The sequence below is a fragment of the Lissotriton vulgaris genome, chromosome 11, assembly GCF_964263255.1.
Source record: "Lissotriton vulgaris chromosome 11, aLisVul1.2, whole genome shotgun sequence".
NCBI lineage: Eukaryota > Metazoa > Chordata > Amphibia > Caudata > Salamandridae > Lissotriton > Lissotriton vulgaris.
In genome coordinates, this window is record NC_141699.1 from 1,087,259,911 (window position 1) to 1,087,270,396 (window position 10,486).

Here is a 10,486-nt window from a genome sequence, read left to right on the forward strand (position 1 = left end):
CCTAATAAATGCAAAACATTTAAAGATAACTTATGAGAGGGATCAAACAATATGATACCCTAACTGATTGAGATGGCGCAGAAAGAATACAAGAACTAAAAAGAAGAAGTGGATAACCTAAGAAGCCAAAGGCTGGGGAGAAATAACAAAGGACCTATGAAATGAAATACTAAACAAAATAATTGATGAATATGAGGAGGACAACATAAAATAAAAAAATGGATATTTAGAAGTGAAAAACTGGACTATTAGAAAGCACTGGTATATATCATTTCTAAAAATAAGATATCAATACCAGTATATGTACTTCTCAAAGAAAGAAAACCCTATCTTCCCTGCCCTCATCAGAGACTAAATCATAGGAAGGTTTCCTACCCACAACAAACACCAACATTTTTAAAAAGAGGTGCAGAGGCTTTGCTTGGGAAATATCAACACCCAAGATGCCAGAACAGAATACACACCTATCACAAATTGGGACATCAAACCATCAACTTCAGGAGTTCCAAAACAGGCACAGAGGAAATATTTATGCAAGGAGACCCAACCAAAATCCAGACAGTTGCCAACCTATCAATGTGTAACATGATTACAACATAACTAATAACACAGAAGAACGCACTATCATGGTGCCCCACAAGTCAATGGGATTTGGTCAAAATTAAGACGGACCATTCAAGTTTACATGCAAACTCCAACTACACACATACTTCAAAGACAAACTAAAAACTGTTTTACTTGGCACAATGCAAGTTGTCATGAGCAACTTTAGAGTGCAGGAATTAGAAGACATTCATTTACTCACCATCCTGTCGGAACAGAATACAGATACCCTTCCCAAAATCGATACTAAGGCAGAGGAACTAGGAATTTATACTTCACATAGCAAACTGAGTAAACTCAGGACTAAAACTACCTTCACACCAGTAGTTCCTCTATGCAACTCAATTGACCTTTTCAATTCAGTAGTCACAATGGATCGGACAAAGAGTTTGGTAAAAATCTTTAAAAGTTAGAATATCTGCCAGGGACGTTTTTGCAGACACAGATTATGGCACCTAATGAACTCAAACAAAACAAAGAGCTGGCATAAAAAAAAATGGAAAAAGGTTTCAAAACAGTCATCCTATATACACCAATGACTACAGTACAGAACAAAATGAAATAACTTTCTGATAACTCGACTATGAAAAGTTTTCCAGAAATCCAACCACAACACTCAGCACTCTTGTGAATAGATGGTACCAGAGAGAAATAATCACATAGGTAGAGAAACAATATCTCTTTATGTAACACCCAGTCATGGTTACCATGAACATACAGCTAAAAAAACACAAACCATGATAGAACTATACATTTTCATGAAGAGCTTGTCATCTTATTTTCATGACTCAAAGGATAAACTCCAGAAATTGGAGAACATTGTACCACAGGAGGATTATCTACTAACAACAATCACTGGGCTTCTATACAACAAAAAGAAGCAAAGATGGGCTTGAAGTGTTACCCTTTCTAGGGAGAAAGGAAATGATCATTGAGATCTTCCATTGTAATTTATTCACATTTAATAGCAATATGTTCCGACAAACGCAAGGCACTGACATTGTCGGCTAAATTCGCCCCACTGTATGCCTGTATCGCTTTGGGAAAGGTAGGGAATTGCTGGCTGGGGATATTTAGAACTAAGTATGGGCGCAAAATCCGTTCCGCTCGCGGAATTTGGGGATTTTCGGCAATTTCGCGATCCACATGATGTTTTGATAGTAAAGCTGAAGTTTTATTTTCCTATGCACATTTTATCAGTTTCTGAAGATAATGGAGAAAATTCTTAACATTTAAGGATTCCAACTATGTTTGACATTATTTGGTAAGTTGAAATTAAAAGTATTATGATTCTGTGTTTTTACAGACTTTTTAATAAAAGTTTGCAACAATTTTCTGTTTTAAAATCAGGAGCAGAAATTGTTGAAAGTAAAAGTAAACAGTTGTTTTAAGAATCTACAACAGCAGATGAACGTGTTGTCAGTTGAAAAATTGATGTTTACATGGATATGTGGGGACAGTCTAAAGATTGAAATGAATAAAGGTATACAAAACGTGTGATTTAAATCCACATTGCTGAATCCAACATTTCAACATATAAAAAGTAATTTTCATGCTGCTGATAAACACATTTTAAAGAAACCCTTCTTAAGGTACTAAACGTTTGAAAGGAATCTTCTCTAATATAACATACTAGCAGCCCGTCCCGACGTTGTCCGGGAGCAATCAGGCTTCCCCGACCCCCACCTGCCCCGACATTGTCCAGCATTTTGGGCCCCCGCCCGCCCTGTCCCCCGCCTGCCCCGACACCCGCCTGCCCCGACATTGTTCCCCGGAGCCTTACCTTGTGAAATGCTGAAAAGTACACAATTATGGCAGTATAAAACAGAGGACACTGTGTGTAAACGTTGCATTTAATTCCTTTTAGTGACTCACTGTTAGGGTTTTCTATGATGCTGATCACTTTTGGTTAAGTCATTTTGTGCCCACTGATCGATGAAAAATTGCAGTCTTACTTCCTTGTTTATGCAATGTTCCAGTGTTTGATTTTCGAAATCCGGTGAACCTATCAACGCAGCCCAGCTTGGGTGACAGACTTACCACTATGCAAAGGCCTCTACCACGGTCTGTCAACAGAATGTGCGTAAGTCCCCGTCCCCCGCCTGCCGCGACCCCGCCTGCCCCAACATTGTCCGTGTTGAGGCACTCTGAGTCTCCCGCATGCCCCGACATTGTCCCCCGGAACCTTACCTCAGCCCCCGCTCCTCAGTTCACCGCTCCGCCGCTCACCTCTGTTCTTCGCCGCTCCTCCGTTCACCGCTCCGCCGCTCACCTCTCTTCCCGCCGGTCCGCTGCTCCTCACCGGCCACTCGTCACAGCTCCTCCGCCGCGCCATGTCCACCCGGTCTGCTGCTCCTCACCAGCCGCTCGTCACCGCTCCTCCACCGCGCCATGTCCCCCGCTTTCCTCGCGCTCCTGACGTGAGCACGCAGGTCGCGGCCGGCGCTACTTTTCAGGGACTACTTTTTTTTAATGTAATTTTTTTTAAATATAACGTATTTTTTTACTTTATATAGCCTATGTCCATCTGCACACCCAGAGGATTGCAAAGATGTATTGGGTGTGTGGATTGGTGCTGTGGTTCCCGAGTTTACCCGCCTCAAAGCCTCAAAGTTCTTCCTTTATAATAGTAGTATAGATAATAGTAGTATAGATTATTGTGAGTGCTGCGAGCATGCATTGAAGTTTGATGTGTGTAAAGTGTCCTCAATGAGGCCCTGGCTGCCCCCTGTGCTGTGCCTTGCAAGAGTGTTATTGTGCCTAGTTATCTGCCCTGTGATAATTTGTAAGTCCACACAGCATTTAAGTTGTCCCTGGCTGCCCCTTGTGCTGTGCCTTGCAACAGCGTTATTGTGCTTAGTTCTGTGCCCTCTGACAATTTGTAATTCCACACAGCATTGAAGTTGTCCCTGGCTGCCCCCTGTGCTGTGCCTTGCAACGGCATTATTCTGCCTCGTTCTGTGCCCTCTGACAATCTGTCTCACAGAAATAATGCTGTAGTTCACACAGCAATAATGGTGTGACTGTGTATTGTGAGCGCTATTTGTCCTAATTAGAGGGACTGCTGTGAGTTTGTGTGTTTGTTTCTCCCTGCAAGAACGTTAGATGGTTAATTAACGTTTATCATGCCTCCTTGTGTAATGGTTTTGAGGCTTGCTATAATTGTTGATTTTCCTGGGCACCCCCTGTGCAGCCCCTTCCAACAATAGTGCGCGAGTACGTGAATAGCGTTTAAAGAGAGAACATGATGCCGATCCACAGTCCCTGCAGAGCTGAGACCCGTGGAGGCGACCGAAAGCGTGGGGCACGCCATCTTGAAAAGACCACAAGACGCTGATTGTGCAGCCCACGAGTGACCCTCGAAGCTGTACACCGGGATTTGAGAAGCCCCAACCCTGAGCCACTCTTGCACCGAAGCTCACCCCTCTACACTCGACGAGAGCTGCGTGGGACCCTTCTGCTTTCTTTGGCTCGACGCGTTGGCCCGGTCACTTGCCAGCTGGCTTGTGGCCCCTGTGCTGGCAAAAATATAAAACCGACTTGAGATTCTGGTTGCTCCAGACTTGCACCAGCTCCTCTGAAAAGGAGCACCCGCTCTGACCCTCCTGGTCCGAGTGAGAAGCAATCTTCCAATCCTGCGTGGATTGCTCTTGCCAAGTGTTGTTGACTCCGATCTTGAAGCCGACAGCGCAGACGGTGAGAGCCTGCGTGGGACAGCTCGTGACCCCCTCCTGGATGTCGCAGATGCCCCAGAGCCCACGTGGCAGCGGAGAGAAGTTCCTCAACAACCACCTGATTGCGCCCGACATTGCCTGGTTCCGTCCTGGTTCCACCCTGGTCACTGCTGAGTGACCCAGACTCTGTCCCCTCTGCTTTCAGGTACTTTTCTACTCTGATCCACCCTTGGATCACACCGGACACTTCTCCTTCACCTCGCCTGCAGCATCTTCAGCTTCAAGCACCAAGAACCTGCGTGACGAAACCCGACGCCACTTCGACCCTATGCACCCGTTTCCTGTGGGTGAGGTAACATTGCAACGCCGGTGTTCCCACACTGGTACACACCTCTGGGGTCTGTGTCTAAAGTTTTGTCCCTCTAGGTTCAGCGGAAGTATCCTTAAACTCTATTTGTGTAACTTTTACGCACCATTGACTTTGCATTGGTGCATGCGTGTGCTTTAAGCGCTGCACCCGAATCCCGCGGGCTTTTCCCGACTTCAGCATTGCTTGTCCTGACTGCTCCCAGCGATTCCCTTGGCCCTAGGCTTAACCACTGTTCGATTGGTATCTCTTATACCACTTTCTTAATATATGGTTTGAGTGGCCACCCGCCCTCATCCATAATTGTGCAACTTTGTATATTATACTGTGCTTTCGATTTAACGCTTGTGCCCCTTTGCTCATAAAGAGTACTGGGGAATATTTTAGTAATAAACACAAATATTTTTATAATATATACTTGTGTGGTGTCCTTTCATTTGATATTACAGGATTGTGATTGGTAAAACAGCTTGCTTAACATGACCTCTTGAGTTTAGCCTTTAAGGCTGCTTAGTCTATGCTACCATTAAGATAGCTTGTCTATAAGGTTGACTTACAACCAGACACCATAAGGGATTGTTTGGACTGATACAAGGTGGTTCCAGAATTGGAAACATCATATATCAGGCCAACTTCTCACACCTTGTGTGAAAGAGGCTTGTTCACCGCGTTTAAAGAGCGAACATGATGCCTTTTAGGAAAGAGGCTTGTTCCTCGTTATTATGTACCTGGCGAAAGAGGCTTGTTCACTGTTATTATGTCCCTGGACAAAGAGGGTTGTTTAGCGTTCTGATGTCCCTGGGCGGCCCCTGTGTATCCCCTTTGAAGAACAGTGGGTGCCTACAGAATTGGCAAAAATGAATTGCTCCGTTGTTTTGTTTGGCCGCGTAAGTGTCCCCAACAGCAATAATGCTCCTAGAAATGACGTGCGTGTTTGACCAATGGGTGAATGTTTTTCTGAAATTTCTTTAAAATAAATGTGTTACTTGCGTGACTGCTTGCGTGATTGGTTATTAGTGTAATGTGTGTGGTGGCATTGGTTGTTTGGTGGAAGGCACGGTGCTTGCATGATAGGTTATTTGTGTAATGTGCGGTGCTTGCGTGATTGGGTATTTGTGTAATGTGTGCGGCGCCATTGGTTGTTTGTTGGAATGCTTGTTGCCGCGATTGGATGGTTGTTGAAGGTTGTTTGCTGTGAGGCGCGGGCAGGAGTGTTGCGTGATTGGATGCTTTTGCTATGAGTGGCGTCCAGGAGTGTTTCGCGATTGGAAGCTTGTGTGGCTTGGATTGATAGTCTTGTATTACCGGCCCTTTTCATCCCGAAGCCGCGCCCCTTTGTTTATGTTGGCTGTGAACCCTGGGGACACAGTGAGTATGAAGCTTTCGAAATGCACATTATTATTTAGCGATTTTGATCATTTTATGATGTTGATGTCCTGAAGTGGACGTGCATAAAACGTGATTTTGCACATTAAACGATGATTATGTCCTCCTGAAGTGGACGTGCATAAAACGGTGTTGATTGTGTGCTTGTGTGTGGTTGCAGAATCTGTTGTGTGTGTGCTTGAGTGCTGCAGAATCTGTTGTGTGTGTGCTTGAGTGCTTGAAACCGAGTGAATGGGACATGCCCCTCTGCCAATGTTACCGCCCACATTGAGAACAACGCCCACAAGGAACTACTTTCTGTGGAATGTTGTTTTGCCTTCGTAATGTATATGTTGTAGCAATGTATAGCCTATGTCCATCTCCTGGACCTCCCCTTTCCAACGCTGTATTGGGTGTTATGATTGATGGTGTTCTTCTGGAGTTTAAACGCCTCCAAGGTTCCCAGTTCTCGCTTTATAATAGTAGTATAGAGTATAGCTATCCATGCAAAAACATTTTGCTGGTAAAAGTGTTACCATTAATAAAACCTCCATGTAAATAGATGGATTTTGAACATTTTGACGATTGTGCCTGTAAGCAAATGTTGTAGCAGGGAAGGGTTTGCATTAATTTCTACTTGTGCTGTCCAGAAAAAATCTAACTTTACACCTTGAATTTGTATGTTTGTTAGTATTAAACTAGCTCCTGAACATGTCTCCTCACAGCAGGAAGACATTGTCAGGATTGAAGCATAGGAATGTAATCCGCATCAGGAGTACAGCCCGCAACCAAAATTATCCACCTATTCCAACCAATGTACTCAATGACGACATGTATTTTAGAAACCTTGGGGAACAATCAATAAGGGAAAAGACATTGAGATACTAGTTCTGAATGGTGCCCACAACAACAGAGTAACATCTCCGAGCCGCTGCTCGGGAATCTAAAAAGGCAAGGGATACAAAATAAACGGTGACACTTTTGACAGTTCAGGCACTCAAAATATAACCATATACATTAATGATGATGTTCAAAGTTTAACTCTCTGGACGTGAAATTACTGTGGCTAACCACAGTCCAACCAGGACTCAGGGCGGAGCTGAATAGCCAAGGAGGGGCTCTGAGACTGCCGCAATTAACGAGGATGGATCACTATAGAAGAGGAGAGGGAAGAGCGAGTCCCTGTGTTTGAGGGATGAGTGAGTCTCTGTGTTTGGTAGGGTTTATAGATTAGCTAGATGAAATTCAGTAGTATTAGGTTGTCATTTTCCAAAAAAGGAGAGGTAGTGATCTTCAAAATGAGTTGTTTGCACTTCGCTGAAATCCATTAATAGAAATTAAGGCAATCATAGATGTGACGGAGAGGAAGAATTTTTCAAGTAGAAGTGGCCTGCAAAGGATGGAAGGGAGATGAGGGGTGCCCACCAGAGGGTTCAAGTAATGATCATATCAGTTTTTCATGCTGCATTTTAGGATATATAGGGGACATTTGAGGTAGCATGCTATTTGAGAATGCAATACTGTAGAGAAACACCATTATTTACATGTGAAGATAGTGCCTCCTCAGATACTTTGACAGGTGCTAAAGTAAGGTAAACAGTCTGTTCATTGTTATGTCACCAGTAGGCCACCGCGTGAGCAAGGAGTGCTGATAAGCTCTGTGGGTAAAAGTGTGAAGTTATGCTTGGGCCCAAACATTGGAAGGATATTGTGCAAATGCTGGAGGTGATATCTACAGATGTTCATCCACAGTCTGGAGCATGGTATTAATTATAAAGCACAGTGGGATTTATTTAGGACCCCTCTACTGTGACATGGCACAAGATGGATGGCTCCACCAAAACAACTCCATGAAACTATGAAAGGAGCTAATAAGCAACAAATAGACATGGACAGACTGCAAGCTGATAGGGGTTGCCCCCTGGTCTAGTTTACTGTGGTGAAACCTCAAGAATCCATACTCCCAACCACAGACCTCACAAAAAATGTTGACTTTGTAGTTCACTTGCACTTCTGTACTTCCATACTGTTACTTACCTGCTACAACCAAGACCCCACAACCTCTTGATGGCTCCTCAGTCATAGGGACCTCATGGCTTATGAGGGTTGAACTCCCTTCCACCTCTCCCCTGGCTGGAGTTTGGAAAATCCCTACATTACCAACTCTAGTTTGCTGCTCAACCCAAAGAATGGTTCTTGATTTTCAGCCCAGAGTCCATGGTGTACCCTGGGAAAGAAGACGAGGAGACCCGGCTGCTGAAAGGTAGGACTCCTTATTAGAAAATCTCTATTTTTGTACATTCCATTTTGCATTCCCTAAATAGAGATATCAAAATAGCGATTCATTGTAGAGTAGTATTCTATTAGAAAATCTTGCAGGTTGTGCAAAATAATGTTGGAGTTGTATGCAGGCTTGAGTTAGCTGAGGAAGGGTAGCTGGCAAGGTTCCTGAATCATCATTAACTTGAAAAGGACAAGGTGAAGACTATCAATTCATAGGTTATTGTAAGAAGAGACCAGAGTATAGGGAAGCCGTTGTTCTCTAGGCCAAAGCTAACCAGATGAACACCAGACCAGTGGTAGAAGTTGTTCTTAGGATACGTTTCATGTAGCTGAGGAGTAATGGACTGCCATTTCCCTAAACACACCCCTGCCTTTCTCACAGGTCACCTTCAGGGGCAGATGTTCTGTGTCATGTTGAATGTACATACTATAGTATGTTTTGTTCCTTTGATGCTGTCTTTGGACTTTGTGCAGCTGGACTTTCCCAACAGTCTCTGAAATGTTGGGACTTGGAAAAACTTTGAACATTCAGGACCTACGGTGGACCGGGAACAACTGCCCAATTCAATCCAACTTAAGTGTGACCTAAGCAGGCAAACATTAATATATTTCATTTCGGTCTTGCTCAAAGCTTTTTGAAGCTTGTAAAACATATTTAGCAAACCTTTGCAGCGATCCTTTCTGATTTCAGTGCTACTTTCCCAGATTCAGCCTGCAGCTTGGCCCTGTTGGAGGATACTGAGCTCCAAAAAAAAGGCTAAGTTAGAATTAGAAAATCTTGACTGGTGAAGGTGCAAAAAGAATCACCCAATGAGCGGACCTCTCTGGGTAAGAAATTTGAACTTTTTCCATTCTGAGTTTATCCTTCCAAATGTGATATTGTCAGTGGGAGCTTGTTCATTGGCTATCTGGCTTTGAATGGATTTTCTCAGATATAGTCTGCAACCTTGTTCCGTTAGATGATTTCAAATTCCATATCAGAGACTACGTCAGAAGGAAAAATCTTTGAGCTGGATGAACTTGTTTGGTTTGGAACATTTACTCCATTAGTTAGGGAATATTGAGTAGTTACCACCATCTGCTAATTAGCAAAATCCTCAAAAATGGCACCTCAACCACACCTCCACAAAACACTTTCTGGACATCTGGAAGAACAGAAAAATTACTGCACCTACCGTTTGAGACCTGTGAGGAGATCTGAAGGGCTGCACCTTCTCACACTTGCACCTAAGTCAGAGAAGTGGACTCCATGGGTCAGATGGTTGAATTTCTGTGTGGCTACAGGGACACAACAATATGTAAGAGTTTTTTTCCTGAAGTTCCGACCTGCCCAGTAACAACTAGACCTAATGGAGGAGTCTGCTGGAATATATTCTGACCCTTAAAAGGTCCTCGGATCCTTGGCTGCGTATAGCTGGACTTCCGCAACAATCTCTGAAAAGTTGAGACTTGGAAAATGTTTGGACTGCCAGACCTCCAGAAAGCCAGAACTAACTACCCAAGAAAATACAATCAAGGTGTGAACTTAGCAGACAAAGATTTTAATTTGGTCCCGCTCAGAGCTTTTTGATGTTTGAAAAATATTTTGATAACAAGGAGAGATGGGCCTGGTGGGCCAGGTTCTAACTGGGCCGTGTATAACTAAAGCAGGGGAGAAGGCCAGAACCTGTGTTTTTGTGCTGAAAAAAAATTCAAAGGACCCCAATATTTTATTTTGTGCCGAAAATTCACAAACATTTAGCAAATCCACCAGGGACGTCAATAGTCTTGGGGTGCGATTCTATATTCAAGTCAATTGCAAAATATGTTGACTATTTCCTGAAGCCGTTTCTGGCCAAAGTCCCTTCATATTTACGAGAAAAAATTGAAGGAATGGCATTTGATGAAAAAACCCAGATAATGGTGACATTTGATGTCACCTCCCTTTTTACCCAGATACCCCAAGAGGAAGATTTGGGAGTGATCCAACTGTATCTGGAGAAAAGAATGCAACCTCACAGAGTTCCAACAGCATTCATTGTACAACTAGCAGAGTTGGCATTGAAGAAAAACTACTTTCAATTTGAGGATCAATTCTATGTACAGGTGAAGGGGACCGCCATGGGATGTACTTTTGCTCCAGAGATGGCGGTCCTCTTCATGGCCCAATACGAAGACAAGTTCATTGAAAATAACAACCCCTACAAAAAGAACA

At 43.5% G+C, this 10,486-nt stretch overlaps 1 protein-coding gene across 1 annotated transcript in view; it reads right to left on the reverse strand.

Annotated features, from left to right (window-relative positions):
- The window catches only part of LOC147684192 (receptor-type tyrosine-protein phosphatase eta-like), a 134,252-nt gene that overhangs the window by 50,654 nt on the left and 73,112 nt on the right, over positions 1 to 10,486 (reverse strand). The gene's annotated exons all lie outside the window — the stretch shown is intronic.